At 35.9% G+C, this 18242-nt stretch overlaps 1 protein-coding gene across 5 annotated transcripts in view; it reads right to left on the bottom strand.

The window, feature by feature from the left end:
- MAPK8 (mitogen-activated protein kinase 8) overlaps positions 1 to 18242 on the bottom strand; it is a 135668-nt gene that overhangs the window by 61463 nt on the left and 55963 nt on the right. For 3 of the 5 annotated variants that reach the window (XM_077124669.1, XM_077124666.1, XM_077124670.1), the window contains exon 2: positions 12189 to 12280. The gene's annotated coding sequence lies outside the window, so the exon portion shown is untranslated. Of the gene's footprint in view, positions 1 to 7947; positions 8107 to 12188; positions 12281 to 18242 lie in introns of all 5 variants that reach the window. The other 2 variants (XM_077124667.1, XM_077124668.1) reach the window with 2 other exon arrangements.

Consider the following 18242-nt stretch of genomic DNA (forward strand, 5'->3'; position numbering starts at 1 on the left):
AGAAATGTTACCACCTATGGTTACAAAGTCAGTAAAAGCATAGAATCAGGATTTGAATACTTTATCAGTATGCTATATTAAGTCCAAGAAAAACAACACTTACTGTGAAGATATGTAGGAAGAGGAAGAAGTAGTAAGTCTTAAACATGCTGATTATGAGATATTTCTGAGATATCCAATGGAAATACTAAGCTGATGGTTAGATACAAGATTAGAATTCAGAGGGAATTCTGGGCGAAAGATAAAAATTGAGGAGTTGTCATTGTTATTGAAGCAATGGGAGAGAATGAAATTATTCAAAGGGAGGGTAATGGTAATAAAAAAGGATCTAGGTCCCTGCGGAGTGAAACCTACATTTAATGGACCAATAGAGAACGATGAGCTAGCAAAGAAGCCAGAGAAGACAGAGTGAGAGAGACAGATAGAAAACAAGGAGAATACTTTGCAGAAGTCAAAGGAAAAGAATTGGATATTCTTTTCAAAGATACTGGATAGCAAAATATCTCTAAAAAAATGTAGGAGAAGAATTGGATCCAGAGAACATGTGTGGCCATATGGAGATAGCGGTGTGACCTGGCTATCAGAAAATACCATCAAGAGACTGAGAAAGAATGAACAATTTCCAAGATGATGGTATTAAGGATACTGGTGAGACTTTTAGATAAAGCACTTAATGTACTTTTGTCATCTCTATGATGGAACTGGAACAGCAAAAAATGTGAGAAAGAAATGGTAGGGATTCTGAGGACTCATTCCTATACTCAGGAAGACTTCTTGGATTAAAAACAAAAAAACTGTATTTTTATAGATTTCAGATGAAGCAGTTATGGGATTCACAGAACTGAGGGAGAAGACAAGACTATTATCTCATTTAACAGATAAGAGAACTGAGGCTCAAAAGGAGGCTAATATGCTACCCAATTTTAGAAATATTCTGATACATCTATAGCTTTCAAATTTTATCTCACTATTTCTCTGGAAAGAACACTACACCCTGGGTGGGCCACAGTGGCTCAGCAGAGTGCTCCCCTGCCATACTGAAGACCCGGGTTCAATTTCCAGCCCCTGCCAATTTTAAAAAAAAAAGAACACTACACTCACGTCAACATGGTTAAATTACAGTTCCCTATCTTACATATGTGATTTGCTCATTTCCTTCTTCCTTTTGTGGATCCGAAAGTGGCTGACAGACAAAAAGACCCTGAGAACCCTGGAAAAAGGACCAGCCACCCCTTATTTTATCCCTGCTTTATCAATCCAAATTCTCACCATTCACCAAAGACCAGCTTAAATATGATCTTCATAAAGCCTTTTTCACTCAAACTAGCTTGAATGTAAACTCCCACCTATACTGTTCTGCAATCTATTTAAAGCTTGGGTTCTTCATGTAAAGTTAGAATTTAATAAACAGCTATTTTTTAAAAAGTTATTCAGGAAGATGCAAATGTTCTAAGAAATGATCATGATGATGAATATGCAACTATGTGATGATACTGTGAATTATTGGTTATATATATAGAACAGAATGATCATAAATTAAGAATGTCTGTAATGTTATTTTTAAAAAATTTTAAAAATAAAAAAATTATCTTAAAATAAAAAATGAACAGTCAAAATTAATCCAAATAACATTTTTTCACCCAACATACCCAAATATTATAATTTCTGCACGTATACAAAAGAAAAATTACTGATGAGATCATTTACATTTCTTTTGTTTCCATATTTTCTCTTTCATGAAATTATTGTTTTGAGCTGCCAGAGGTTATAGATTCTTTAATTTTATGTCCTGACATGTACAGACTTTCCTCCTGATCCAGGAATTCTAGGATTTGCTGAACACGTCGTTGTCCCTTACAACTCCACCTCTGGATGCAGGAGAGGAGCACAAGAGATCTCCAGCTTGCTGGCGTTCCAGCACCATCCTCCTGGACACCAGCGGTGGACTTTCCCCACCAGCCTACCCACCAGCTACCACCTGGAAGTTTGGAGAGTATCTTCTTTGACCTGCCCACTGCCCTCCAGGAATGCTGTCTCCATGGCCGCCTGCATCGGGCCCACCTCTCCTACCCCAGCCCCAAGGACATTCTTCTTGGCCCAGCTTTTTTAGATGAGGAAGCGCCCTCTAGCTAGCTAAGGGCTCTGACCACAGGGTGCCCAGAGGTGTATCTGAAAGTGGCTGATGGACAAAAAGACCCTGGGAACCCTGGAATAAGGACCAGCCACCCCTCCAAGAGCTACCTAGGCCTTGATCTCCATTCCGCTCCGGTCCTTGATGTCCTTGCCACCCAGTATTAGCAAAGGCTGCCCTAGGTTAGGGGAAACATCCTTAATCACTTCCATCCCTCATCCTGCCTTTCTCCCTTTTTTCCCTCTGTGTGTTTGAATTATACCATACCCGTAAATTCAGAAAAGTTCTTAAAATTAAAAATAAATAAATAAATAAAAAGTTATCCAAGAACATATTAAAATCAATAAGTATGCTAATAAACTGTTTGGATTATCATCGCCACTGTTTTCCTTCATCATCAGAAAAAAAAGATAGAATTAGGTTTTTATGACAAGTTTATCTCTATGCTGGATATGTGAGAAAAGACTACTACTCAGAGTTTGGCCTATCCATAAAATGGTTTGTCTGAGAGTGAATGTGGAGACAAATAAGTTAAATGAAACAGCTGTGAGTTCACTGCAGTCATATAGCCAGGCCTCACAGATCCTGGAAAATAATTTGGGCAATGCAGCAAAAGTTCAGGACTTGAGACATCACTCATTCTCAAGTGAGCATGGGAATAATCTCTTGGTGCCAAGGTGTGGTAGTTAGATTCAGTTGTCAACTTGGCCAGGTGAACATGCCTAAATCTATTGCTGTGGATATGCGTCAATGATTTGTGAACCTCATCTGTTGCTGATTATACCCGCAGTCAGCTAGGAGCCGTGCCTGCTGCAAATTGATTTAACTGGCTGGTGCTTAAATGAGAGAACTCAACGTAGCACAGCCCAAGCAGCTTAGCATACTTGGCATCTCAGTACTTGCAGCTTAACCCAGGCCTTTGGAGAAGCAGAAAGGAATCACCCTGGGGAAAGTTGTTAGGACCTAGAGGCCTGGAAAGAAGGCCAGCAGAGACTGTCCTGTGCCTTCCCACGTAAGAAAGAACCTCAGTGGAAAGTTAGCTGCCTTTCCTCTGAAGAACTAACGAAATAAATACCCTTTTATTGAAAACCAATCCATCTCTGGTGTGTTACATTCCGGTAGCTAGCAAATTACAACACAGGGCAACACACAGCCACTCTGTCTTTATGCAGCCTGCTCTTGTGACTACTAATAGATCTCATATCTCACTCGCTACTCTGATTATTTCTTCTCTATAACTCTTGGCTTCTACTACATTTCATGGTAACTGCATACTTACTTTTCCAGTTTTGATTTCTACTTAAATCTCACCTCAAACATCAAGTCCTCAGAGATGCCTTACGTGGCCTAGCCTATCAAAAAGATCACTTTCCCCTCACCCTGCCCCATTTTTCTTCATAGTACTTTACAGTCCAACATTTTATTAGATGCTTATTATCTGTCCCAGTCAAATGTAAATTTCCTGAAAGCAAAAACTTTGCTTCAGGAATAATCACCAGGGCCTAGAACACTACCTGGTAAATAGTATACATCCAAATGGGTGTTAAGTAAATGAACAAACAATAAACAAACTCTAACTGTAAGTTCCCATTATGAAATCTAATCATTCTCCCTCTTGAAGAGTGATTTCCAAAACAGAGAACAAATATGAAAGATTGGTTTGATCCCCTTTCTTTCTACATGTATACTTTTCATGCCAGGCCACTTCCCAAGCCACTAACCTGCCTACAATGGATGCTTACCCTTGGCTCAGAGGCCTACCAGTTTGATCAGTTTACAGCCAGGGTGGCAGAAACACATGGTACAGGCAGAAACACAATCAAGGACTTGATGTTTGAGGTGAGATTTAAGTAGAAATCAAAACTGGAAAAGTAAGTATGCAGTTACCATGAAATGTAGTAGAAGCCAAGAGCAGGACTCTTTCTGCAGCAGGTGGCAAGAACCTATAAAATGACAGCTCTCGTATAGTGGGCACTATGATTAAGCCTGGCTAATGATGTTTACTACTAGAATACAGTAAGAGTTTCTTGTTTCTTGGCCTCACACCTACATCAAGTCACTGTTCTAAAATTCACTTTAAACTGAGTATGTTTAAATTTAATCTCATTCCTTATAAGCCCTCAAATGGCCTCAGCTTATCACTATATCAATGTATCAATTTCAGTTCCATGTATTTAGCTTATTTTTCAATTATATTTGAAGTAACTAGTATAGAAATATTACCATGTTATGCACCAAGAAGGCCACTCCAACAATAGATTTATCCAAAATTTAACTGAGTGGCAAAAACAATTTTTGAAATATAAGGGTGCATTATAGGCTAATCTCCTCTTCCTCCTTTCCAAATAATTATGGCTACCAGGTGTTTTTTTTTTTTTTTAATTAGGGCAGTTGTAGGTTTACAGAAAACTCATATGTGAAGCACAGTTCCCATACACCTACCTTTCCACACACAGTTGTCCCCATGATCAACATTATGCATTAGTAGGGTACTTGTGTTACAACTGATGAAGCAATGTTACTACAGTCATAATATTAACTACCGCCTATAGTTTACATTAGGATTTATTCTTTGTGCTGTACAGTTCCATGTTGCTTTTTAAATTTTTATTCATAGCATATATGACTTTACATAATTTTATAAGCTAAAATTTCCCATTGTTAACTATTTTCAGGCATACAACCATGTGCTACCATCACAACCATTCATTAACAAAACTATTTCATCACCCCAAACAGAAACTCTGTACCAATTAAGCATGAACTCCCTATTCCCTACCCCCACCCCAGCTCCAGGTAACCTGTACTGTAGCCTCTGACTCTTTTAATTTGCATATTCTAATTATTTCCGATAAGTTTGGAAATAGACTATTTGTTCTTTTGTGTTTGTGCTTATTTCACTCAACATGGTATCTTCAAGGCTCACCCACATTTCAGCATGCATCAGAATTTCATTTCTATTTACAGCCAAATAAATACTTCACTGTGTATATATATCACATTCTCTGTATTCATTCATCTATTAATTGACATTTGGGTTGCTTATCTTTTGGCAATTGTGAATAATGACACCATGAGTAACAGTGTGCAAATACTGAGTTCTTGCTTTCAGTTCTTTTGAGTATTTAACAGAAGTGGGACTGCCAGGTAAAAAGATAATTCTCTACTTATTTTTCCATGGAATTGCCAAGCCAAACTGTAGGCCACAGAGCTGTACCATTTTCCTTTCTCATCAAGAAAGAATGAATATTCCTATTTCTCCACATTCTTTGCAAAACTTTTTTCTTCCAAACATTCTAGTAAGTGTGAAATAGTATCTCATCGTGGTTTTGATTTGCATCTCCCTAATGGCCAAGATGTTAAGCATCTTTATTATGCTTCTTGGCAATTTGTTTATCTTCTTTGGAGAAATACCTAATCAAGTCTTCTATTTTTTTGACTTATTTTCATTGTTGAATTGTAGGATTTCTTTACATATTGTAGATATAAAATCCTTACTGGATCTGTGATTTAAAAATATTTTCTCATATTCTATAGGATGTCTTTTTATTTTCATGATAAAGTCCTTTGATACACAGACATTTTTAATTTTGATGAAATTGCATTTATGTATTTTATCTTTTATTGTTCATAGTTTTGGTATAAAGTCTAAGAACCATGGTCTAATATTAGGCCCTAAAGATATCTTCATATGTTTTCTTCTAGGAGTTTTATAGTTTTGGTTCTTATATTTAAGTATTTGGTCATTTTGAGTTTATTTTTGTTTATGGTGTGAGGTAGAGATCCACCTTCATTTTTTGAATCTGAATATCCAGTTTTCCTAATATCATTAGTCCAAGAGACTATTATTTCCCCAAGTAGACATTCTTTGCCAAAAATCAATTAGGCACAAATGTGAGGATTTTAAAACACTAAATTCAATTCCATTGGTCTATATATCTATCCTTGTGCCAGACAATTCTGTTTTGTAAGAAGTTTTAAAATTAGGAAGTATGAGTCCTTCAACTTTGTTTTTGTCAAGATGTTTTTGGTTACTGAGGGCCCGCCCCTTTCCCTTCCAAATAAATTTAATGATTGGTTAAGAAGGCAGTTGGAATTCTGACAGGGACTGCATTGAATCTGTACATGACTTTGGGTAGAACTGACATAACACTATTTAATCTTCCAATCAATGAACATGGAATGTGCGTCCATTTATTTAAGTGATCTTTAATTTTTTTCAGCAATGTTTTGTAGTTTTCCAAGTATAGATCCTTAACATCCTTGGCTGAATTTATTTCTAGATATCCAATACCTCCTCAGATTATTCATTACTAGCGTATAGAAATACTACTGATTTTTGCATACTGACTTTGTACCCTGCCACTCTGCTGAATTCATTAGTTCTAGTAGCTTTGTTGTGGATTTTTCAGGATTTTCTACATATAGGATCATATCTGCAAACAGGGAGACTTTTACTTCTTCCTTTTCAATTTGAATGCCATTTTTTTCTTTTTCTTTTCTAACTGCTCTGGCTAGAAATTCCAGTACAATGCTGAAAACAGTTGTGACAGCGGAGTGTTGTTTTAGATCTTAGAGGGATAGCTTTTAGTCTTTCACCAATGAGTACAAAGTTAGCTGTGGGTTTTTCATGGGCCCTTTATCAAGTTGTGGAAGCCTCTTTCTATTCCTAGTTTTCTGAGTGCTTTTATGAAAAGAAGGGTGCTCGGTTTCGTCAAATATGGTTTTACTCTTTGTTCTTATTAATGTGACATATTACAGCAGTTGATTTTAAGTTGAGCCACCCTTGCATAGCTGGAATAAATCCCACTTGACTGGACCGTGGTGTGTAATTCTTTTAATGTGCTGCTGAATTTGGTTTGCTACTATTTTGTTTAGGCTGTTCATATCTGTGTTCATAAGGGATCTTGGTCTGTAAATCTTCTTTTCTTGCAATGTCTTTATCTGGCTTTATAGTATTATGGTGATGTGGCGAGCCCATTTTTATGTATCTCAAGGTTTATGCTTTGCTCTCGTTTTAGGACAGTCTCTACTCAGTACTGAGCATAGAGTGCATAATCTTGGACTTGGTGGTTGTTCCGTAACAGGAGGCACATACAAATAGAGTCCAGCCCAGGTCTGAGCACACCTTAAAGGGCCACTGGCACTGAACTAAGGATACCAGAACTTTACCCCCATTCTCACTCAGGGACTCCCTTAATTGAGATGATAAATTGGACAGACAGGTAAGGACATAGGTTATCTTCTTGAAATTGAGGGGTAGATGTGAAAGGGAGAACCTAACTAACAGAAGACTCTAATTGGAATTTCCCAGATACTTTCCCAACTTTCACCCACTTAATGGACTCCCACTGACACCACAACTCAAAAAGGTATACTACTTTCTTTTCTTACCACTCTAGGTCAATCATGTACTTGATACCAAATCTCTTGTTTCCCCTATGATTTTATTAAAATACCAAAGGAAAGGAAAAGGGACATAATGAAAACTACAATAAAAGAAAGTTGCACTTTGGTTAGCTGAGATCCAAGATACAAAAATTACTTTGTACTCAAAAATAGCAAAAATCTCAAAATATTAGAAAGATGGCTCTACACCACTCAGCTATATCCAGGGTATTTTATGACTAAAAGCAATGCGGATTTTTTTCAACAATATCCCACTCAATAAAAATAGGTAATCTAATTTGTACAAATATAGTATTTCCCAAGGTGCTTTAAGATATCTTCAAGTTAAGAAAAATTCATATTTGTAAATGTCTACAAAATTTTCCTATGTTTTTACAGGTTAAAAGTATCTTTATGCAATGTCGTACCTTAGGTTAACTCTTCAGCTGTTAACAGATCAACTCATTCCTTGAGAAAGACACAAATGGCTGACATTTTCTAGTAGGAACTCTTCCCAAGTCCTTTAATGAGATTCTCAAGCTCACAAGAGAAGATTGATCACATTCAACTAACTCCAGAGATACTTTCTAAAACCACAAATTAGAAAGTACAAATGAGAAGTGTCCCAGATGCATCTTATAGAGAATGATTTTATTCATATTAGTTAATTCCACATCTTGCCAGCAATGAAATTACGATCAGAATTTTAAAAAAATATTAGACATACATTAGAAGAAAATGATTCCAAAACAAACAGTTTTCTGTAATCAAATATGCCTGCTCCCAGAAGAAGAAAAAAAAACTGAATGAGAGTAAATTACACCATGCTTCAAAATCTTGAGAGTATAACAGATAGGGAGAAAAACAGCATTTCTACTTGATTGCAATAACCAGATATGATAAATTTAAGTTGAAGACTTGCAAGATTAGTGCAAGTTTTAACTGGCCAGCTACAAATTTCGATCTCAATTTCAAGATCTTCATACGATAAGGCCTACAGCTTGGCCATAAGAATCTTTTTTTTTTTTTAATTACCAACAAAGTAACAACAACAGAAGCCAGACACTAAAAATGTAGATTTTTTTTTTCCAGTTGCACCTATAACAGAATTAAGTATATAACCTATAATCCTCTCCTCTCTACATCTCCCAAAATAGCCTTTGACTTTCTAGAGTTATTCCCTAACCTATATATAGAAAGAGCTCATGAAATTACTTTAAAAACATAGCATGGACATCCAATATTCCAGGCAGGAGAACCAATGAAATGACTTGATGTTTTTTGTTTGGAGTTTTTGATTCATGAATGTCAACAGTGTTAATTAAGTTTAAGTGTATTTACTGTTCCTACAGAATCTCCAACCACATTAAACAGTAACACAGTGAAGTATGCTGATGGAAAAAGATCCTTGAACAATAATGGTAAATGATTTAATGCGTCAAATGAAAAAGCAGCAGCAGTCCTCTAAAAACACAGCCTTCTGCAGCCACTCACTTTAAGAACACACAGTCCTAAAACCATTCAAAAGTCCTGGCAGTTATACAGCCCTGAGATATGGAGGAATTAAATGATCAGTGTACTCCATTTCAGAAGGCCAGAAAACAGCTAATAAATTTTTATAAAGAAGTTAAAGTTTGTTCTCAAAATGTTAGTATATTGAGGAAACTTTTTTAAAAAGCACACATAATATATGCTGTTTGCTGGCAATGAGCATACTGTCAAAAAGTCAGTTATTCCTCAAACCCATGTAATCTTCCAGGCTCCACTAGTTTCTGAACCCTCTGAAGAGCCACTCACAATCACTTAGTTACCAAATCCAGTGGCCTGCTCAGTCAACTGTTCTTTAATCTTTCTGGACAAATTACTCCAACCATACGAGCACTTGTGCTCTGACAACTCCTTCTACTTCCCAGTCCTAAAATGTACACAGCACCTAAGTAGACCTTATCACCTTAAGCGTTTCCTTCCTTGGTCAATTTATGGCTTTAATTACGACCTCCCAATTTATGTTTCCAGCCCTGACCTTCCTCTGGTATTTTCAATGTAAATGTTCCATATATATTCGAACTCAAAATAAAATTAAACTTTTATTTGAGCCCAACCTCACTCTGCCTTCCACTGTCTATTTCTTTTATCAGCAATACAAATCACCCTGGCTGGAAATCTCCAGAGTTTACTGGTACACTCTACTTCAGTGTCACTTATAGCTTCTCTTATAGCTCACTCTCCTATCCTCCCACCTCTCACACCGAGTTACTCTCACTTATTCTTTGCTGGTAAGGACTGCCAGACCTTTGACAACACTACTTTTCCCTATAGGCCCTCTTGCTTTTATTTCTTTCCTTTCTCAGCTTCTATTCCTTGGTCCACTAGTTAGACCCTCACTAACCTCTCCTCTGAGGCACCAATCTGAAATGGCACAACTTAGACAACGTAGCCCTCTTCTCCTTTTGACCTTTTGAGCCTATACAGAGGCTGCTGAAAAACACAAATATGATAGTGCATATTGGTGCTGCTTTTAAACTCAAGGCCTTCATCTAAGCTGGGTAGAAAATCTTCAATTTCCCTATTTCAGCTACCTTCCCCAATTTCTACAGCAATACTCATCCTTCCTAAAAAAAAAGATAAGTCAAGAAATACAAATTTTCACACACTTATTTTTGCTTCATTCCTCACTATTGTAAGGCAACATTATTCTGAATAAACTCTCCTGATGTTGGTCAAATGATTACCAATCTTCCTCATAGCCCTCAAATACAATCTAATATTTTAAAAAATACACACACTTTAAAAACTCAACTTCACAGTCACCCTCAACCAAGCACCATCTGCGTTCCTTTTTCATGCTCCTATTAAATTCATCCACCATGGTCAGCCACATTCTCCTTGTTGTTAAAACAACAGAACTTTATTTCTCCTTATGCTGCTCAGACAGACATTTCAGACAGACTAGTGTCCTGTCTGAAATGCTCATTCCATGGGTTCCTAAAAACTCTGTACTTTCACACACCCTTTTGTTCATCTAAGTCTCCCTTGGAGGCTGTTTCTCCCACCACATCTTCAAATACGATGCTCCTTGGGACCATCTTGGCTCTCTTCTCTTGTTACACTTCCCCTGGAAATCTCACCTGCCTTAATAATGGCTTCAATCATCACCTAAGACCAAAGACTTTCAAACATTTACCAATCAGTGAGCTGCTTCCTCTGCTCCAGATACACATACTCAAATTATTCAAGTGAGAAGTGTGGATATTATCCTTGACTCTTTATATCACCCCCCCCACACACACATACACACACATCCAATCTACCATGAAATTCTGGAGATTTGACTTCAATCTTTCACAAGTCAATTCTCTTCTTAACCATCATCACTTTATCTCAGGCCAATACCATCTAGTGCCTAGATTACTCCATTCTCCTCAGGGGGTCCTCTATCTCTAATCCCTATCCTCAAATCTTTTTCTGAAGCCACAGGTGATCTTCTGAAGCTGGTTCTTTGTGGAAAATCTGCCCAGCTTGCAGCTTACTGCATCCCCTTTATCAGAAAGTGGGTGAGTTCTGAAGCACTATGTTGATGATTAGACCATGGGTAGACAACTGACTTAATGAGTCAATCAGATTTTTTCCAGACAATTTGGAAGTGTGAGCAAAACTCAAACTTCTTTCAGTTTCATAATGTACCCAATCCCTCTCATCATCAAGCCAACACAGTTTCTTTTTGCCTGTAACACACTCATTTCCCCCCACTTCTCCACTCGCTCCCTCCTTCTCCACTCAAGCTGAGTTACTAGTGCACTCAGTCTCCTGGTACAGTGTTACTGTCTGAGTTCTCTATCAGACCAAAAGCTCTGTGAGGGCAAACAGTATGTGTTGTGTTCACAGAACTGCACAGCAGATACTCAAATACTTAAAAATGAATTACCTAATAAACTGCCAAATCATTTGGCTTTTACCCTAATATCTTGATAAATTTTCCCTTTTCTATTTCCAAACCTAGCTCAAATTCATTTCTTCTTTTTGAAGCTATTCACTGATTTTTAAACTAATCTCCTTGCCTAATTTTACTCCATTCAAATCCATTCTATCTCCTATAGCAAGTAGGTATTCAAGAAATATTTACTTTTCTCCTCTGCACAAAAACTGCCTCAAGAGCCAAGTCTACCTCTACACCTTTGTTGCCCTTATGTGAAATACCCTTCTCTACCATCTCCAAGTGTTCAAATAAAATCCATCCCTTAACGCCAGGAAATGGCATCTTGTGATCTGAATTTTATCTTTATTTTTTATGAAACAACATTTTCTATGCTGTATAAAAGTTACTTATATATTTAATTCTAAGCTCTCATATGATAGAATCCATATTGAGTTTCTTAGTTATGCAAAGACAAAACAAGTAAAGCAACTTAAACATAAGTGACTGACTGGGTTGTCAATGTGCCCAAACTACTGATTCTCAAACATTTTTCATGATAATAATCATGTTATTTACAATTAATAAAACTGCATTTGTCTAAAATATAGACTTTTAAAATATGTGGAATGATTGCATTACCAGGGTTGATGCTTTGTCCTGAGTAGTGGCATTCCTTTAAACAATTAACTTGAGGTTTATTTTCAACTAACTAAAATGTCTTAATTGTGAAGATGCACAAAATAACCAAGGTACCTCAATCAACATTAAATATTCCTTTGTGGACTTGGTACCTCATATGGTTCTGGGTCCAATACCTTCTAATCATTCAGCTGAATTTTCCAGTCCTGAAAACAAGAAGGAAATAACATTTGGTGATTACGCAGTAGCAAGGAATAAAGAAAGTAAGTTTTCTTTTTTTAAAGCTAGTGATTAAACTACAATGAAAAAGTTTTCCAAACTTTCAAGCAGCTTCAGAACAGTAATGCTAATACTTAGGGAAAAAACAATTACTTTTTAATGCTAAAGGGCAGTGTTTGCCAAGCTATGAGTCACCATCTACTGAGAGGTTATAAAATCAATTTAGTGAATTAAAATTTTATTTAAATGAAATATTGGAGAATAAAAAAAAACCATCAGAATGCAGCTCACAACATGGTAAGGATCTCTGAAACTTGTTTCATATATATATATATTATGTGTGTGTGTGTACATATATAGTCAATCTTCATTGTTTTTGGATTCCATATTTGCAAATGTGTCTACTCACTAAAGTTTACATGTATCTCCAAAATCAATACTCAAGGCACTTACACATCATTCATGGACATGCACATGCAGAGAACTGAAAATTTTGTGCTGTACGATGTGCAAAATCCTAGCTGATGATGGAAGAAAAAGGAAACAGATGCTCTGCTTTCATATTTCAGGTTTCAAACTGGAAACAAGTATCCTTTTTATAGTACATTCAGTGCTACATTTTTTTGCATTTTGTCTTCTTTAATGAATTCACTGTTTAAAATAGCCCCCTAATATAGTGCTGAAGTGCTGTCTAGTGTTCCTAAGTGCAAAAAGGTTGTGATGTGCCTTCAGTCAGAAATAAGTTAAAAATGCTATGCATTGTGAGTTCAATGTTGATGAATCAGCAAAATATACTAAATAAGATGTCTTTAAAACAAAACCACACATTAAACACGGGTATGTATTGATCAGGTGATGAAAATGTTGTGACCAGAAGTTCACAGGAATCTAATCCTGCATTTCCCCTAGAAGCAATAGTTCAGTTTTTTGCTAAATCACAACAACTTTACAGATCATAACTACCACAAAGAATGAAAACTATGTTTACACACATATGTACTGTAACACAATAAGTTATATTTTCCTATGGAATGAAGTCAAAACAGTCAATAGCATACTGATGCTATTTACAGAATACAGGGAATTAAAATATACATAAAAAATATTCATTTGACACCTGCCTCAATTTCAACTAATAAAAAGTTACAGTGGGTTAAGTGTTTAAATATACCTAGGGTTCTCTTTTTACCTAAGGACTTTCACAGTCACTTCAAACTATAGAAACAGACCAGGTAAGTTGTATACTGAAAGAATTCTCATTTTCTTTGCTCTATTATCGACTTTACTTACCAAGGAAATTCTGTAAGCTATGAGGAACATGCCAGCTATGAAATTACTACAGATTGTGATTTCCTGTTATTGAATCAGGAAGTGACTAAATATGGTATGCAATGAAGGTTTAGATGAAGTTGATTCAGCAAGACGTAATAGTTATCCAATTTTCATACCATGATTATAACTCACCGAACACGCTCATATTCTGACAATTCAAATATGTCATTCTTTACATTCATATCTAAAAAATCATTCCGGACATAGCTATCAATAATAAAATGGCTAGAAATCAAATATGATTTAAAAAACATTTGCAAAGATTATTCATAGAAAAATGAATGATTTTACTTTCCCCCAGAAACCAGATTAAGAATCTCTAGTTTAATATTATCACGGTATCAAGATTTGGAAAAGATGTGAAATTTCCATATTAGGCAACACTGTGTAAATATAGTAATAATATTATCAACATCTAATATATTAAAAATAATTAAAACGTCAGTGCCTGTCTAGACAACTAGAAAAGCTTATAAAATGACATGGGGTTATACATTTACTCATAATTACAGGAGGATGATGCTGATTAGCTTAGATCTCAAGACATAAAATGACATCAATAGGTTCAGTTGGTAGCACCAATTATTTTTTATTTTAACAATTGTGAAGGTACAATTTTAGCTTTGAAAATGGTGGAAAATAATGAATCTTTCCTGGTACAGCGTAAAAGGACAAAGAAGACAAAGCCAAGAAAAATGATACCAACCCATAAAGAAATTAACTACCCCTCTTTAAATGAGATTCTTCTATCACTTGCTTTATTTCAGTCTTGTTTCCTTAAGAACATCGGATAATGGTCATATTTCATGTTTTACCCTGCTTAGTTACACAAATACTACACAATGAAGATAATAGGCATTCTATATGAAACAAATGATCCACCAATATAAAAACTGTTAACAAAGTGCAATTTTTATATCAATAATTTGCATCTTCCTTAACTAATATACTATATTTTTAAACTGATGAAAGAAATTCATAATACTACCATTGGTACTAAATATAAACTATGCTTAAAGAATAAGATTATTAGGGACAAATGGTTTCTCTGGGAGATCAATTTTTACGACCAACTTTTCCTATCTTTTTAAGATTATCTTTCAAGGAGGTATGACTGTTTGCTCTAGTTTGGCAAAAGCACTTCTTATAGCAGAAAAGGCCTTTTAAAAAGTCAAGTGTAGAAGGTAATCAATCCACCACTTGGAGTTTTTTGACTTTTGGAAATGAAAGTTATCAATCCAGGTAATATAAGTGTTAAAAATGGTTCTGCTACTTCAGAAAATAACTGATTTCTCCTGGCCAAAAAAAAATAACAACACTTAATATTCCCAAATTACCAAGTTTCCTTTTTGGAAGTACAACCACCATCTTTTCAGGAGATTACAAGGATATCTGGAGAGCATGAGGGCTTTGAAGCAGGTCTGACGTGAATCCGAATTTAGCCTCTTGGCGTACTAGTTATTTGACCTTGCACAACTTATTCAGCCCATAGGATTCCTCAGTTTCCTCATCTGTGAAATGCAGATATTTTTACTTGTCTCCCAGGTTAACAGAAAAATCAAATCAAATAAAAGTATACTAAGTAAGAAACAAGCACATGATAAGCATTCAATCTAAGTTCTTCTTTTCTTTCCAGTTACTAATTCATCAAAACACCAATCTTGTGCATAAAATATTTCTGAAGAAAACAATTTTTACAATTTCTTATTTTCATATAATGTCAACAGGGATGATGATGTCAAAAAGAAATCAAATTCTCCTGTTACATAACATGATTGGTTACAAAATAATCTCCATCAGCCAACTTCATTTCACTTGTTACTTGGCCTAAGAAAACTTAAAGGAAAAAATTAACGCACTGGACTCCCTGCCCATCAACATGTCTGTCATTCATTCCGTTTTCCCCCCTAACCCCACCCCCCACCACCTAGAGCAGTGTCAAACACATAAACACCAAATATATATTACTACATGGTGAACTGAAGCAAATTGTTCCATGTGCCTCAAAAGTTCCTAAAATACCGCCATATCCTGTAAAATGACTCCAAGTGACTGAATCAAGAAGAAAAGGGTGAATTATTAATTGTATACTCAATTTAAGAGAATTTATGTACCGATTATTAGCAACTAAACAAGCCCAAAACAGCTCTTAGAAACAAAAAATTAAATCATCTAAGCTTTACAAATGTTCTGCTTTGCTTTTAATATAAAGAACACTTCAGCTGCTTTTCAGAAGTTCAGAAATAATCAGAAAATATGGGAAAATTTCCCATCACATATATGTAAAGCACTGGAATAACTGGTCCAGACAAGCTCTATCTAGACAACTTAAAAGCAAGCAACATTCAAAAAAGCAAAAATTACAAAAAAAAAAAAAAAAGCAAGCAAATACGGATCTGAGGTGCCAAAAGTGTGCACTTGCACCACCTAGTGGAAAAGAGAAAAAAGGTAGTTTAATTCTGTAAGAAAAACGTTCTATGGCCCTACCTCCTATAAAAACAATTAATAATTAAGTGTATGATCTGGGGACTCATAAATCACAATCCATACAAAGTTTTGGGGAAAGATGAAAGATAAAATGGTGCCAAATTTGTCTGGACCGAATGGCAGATTTTACGGAAAACCAAAGATAAATAGCAAGACACTCTTCCTCAGCCCCAGCACACAACCCACAGGGCTGGACATGTACTGAGGGCCTGAAGGCCCTGGGGTAATTCAGGAGACAAACTCCAAGTACAGGGAATATTGAAGGAAGGTTAAGAGGCAGCTGGTTTGGAGAAGTAAGTGGGGATTAAAACCCTTCAAAGTTGTCAAATCAGAATGTGAAATTTAAAATTTTCAGAAGCCACAAATTAATTGAGCAATGTGATAATGGGCTATTCACACAAATTTTGCAGGCACATTTTTCTCATTCATAAAACTATGGTTCTGAAGTAAATCAGTGCTAACATTACTTATCATGCCAAAATTAAATAGTTTCAGCTCCTTGCACCTTCATTAGAGAGGTTAATACAAAAGAAACTGTGGCTTTTTCCCACCATTCATTCACATAAGCATGGAGTCTGTGTCTCAGGCTCTGAAAAGAAAATAAAGTCAGTTAGTAGAAATGAGACACCTTCTGGAGTTCATTTAAACACAAGGCAGAAACAAGGGTCATAAAAGACACGAGGTGATGCAACAGTGGCTCAGCGACAGTGGCTCAGCGACAGTGGCTCAGCGGCAGATTTCTTGCCTGCCATGCCAGAGACCCAGGTTTGATTCCTGGTGCCTGCCCAAGTTTAAAAAAAAAAAAAAGAAGACACAAATGCCAGGCTATAGACATCTTTGGAAGGCAAGAATTTAGTCTGAGAGAATTTAGTCTGAGAAAGGTATCAGTTGTGCATCACTCTTTCTCAGATTCACTTTAAAGGAGATAGAGGGGATGGAGACTGGAGGCAAAGGGAATGAATAGCATGAGGAAAGGGACAGAAGCAGGAGCAGCAACTTTCAAGAAAGAGTAAATGGTCCGTTCTGTTGGGCATAACAGGCCTCATAAATGATCCACTGTGGGAAGTAAAGCTAGAAAGGTAGAATGAATTTATTTTTGCATTGTAGACAATGGAGACTACGAGAGGATATTAAACAAGGCAAGAGAAGCTAGCCAGGTCAACAGAAACAAGAAGAGACTTGAGAAGTATGGGATAGAAAATCTATAGGAATTGCTAACCAACTGGACATACAGGTAATAAGGAAGAAGCCAGAAATGAAGAAAAGCCCAGTCTATTGCCATGAAAGGTAGTGATAAAAAGAATAACTATTATATATTGTAAATTCTCATTTTACGTACGGGTTGCTTAAAACGGAAGATGCAAGCTAAGGACAACCCTTAGTGAAGACCTACATTTAAGGCACTTTTTTTTTTTTATTAATTAAAAAAAAATTAACTAACACAACATTTAGAAATCATTCCATTCTACATATGCCATCAGTAATTCTTAATATCATCACATAGATGTTTGATCATCATTTCTTAGTACATTTCCATCGATTTAGGAAAAGAACTAGCAAAACAACAGAAAAAGATATAGAATGATAATATAGAGAAAAAATTAAAATAATAATAAAAATAAAAAATAGAAAAAATATATTAAAAAAATAAAGGAAAAAGAAAAAAAAAACAAAAAACCCAAACAAACAACAAACAAAAAACTATAGCTCAGATGCAGCTTCATTCAGTGTTTTAACATAATTACATTACAATTAGGTAGTAGTGTTCTGTCCATTTTTGAGTTTTTGTATCTACTCCAGTTGCACAGTCTGTATTCCTTCAGCTCCAACTACCCATTATCTTACCCTGTTTCTAACTCCTGATGGTCTCTGTTACCAATGACATATTCAAAGTTTATTCTCGAATATCGGTTCACATCAGTGGGCCCATACAGTATTTGTCTTTTAGTTTTTGGCTAGACTCACTCAACATAATGTTCTCTAGGTCCATCCATGTTATTACATGCTTCATAAGTTTATCCTGTCTTAAAGCTGCATAATATTCCATCGTATGTATATACCACAGTTTGTTTAGCCACTCGTCTGTTGATGGACATTTTGGCTGTTTCCATCTCTTTGCAATTGTAAATA

The sequence above is a fragment of the Tamandua tetradactyla genome, chromosome 13 (assembly GCF_023851605.1).
Source record: "Tamandua tetradactyla isolate mTamTet1 chromosome 13, mTamTet1.pri, whole genome shotgun sequence".
NCBI lineage: Eukaryota > Metazoa > Chordata > Mammalia > Pilosa > Myrmecophagidae > Tamandua > Tamandua tetradactyla.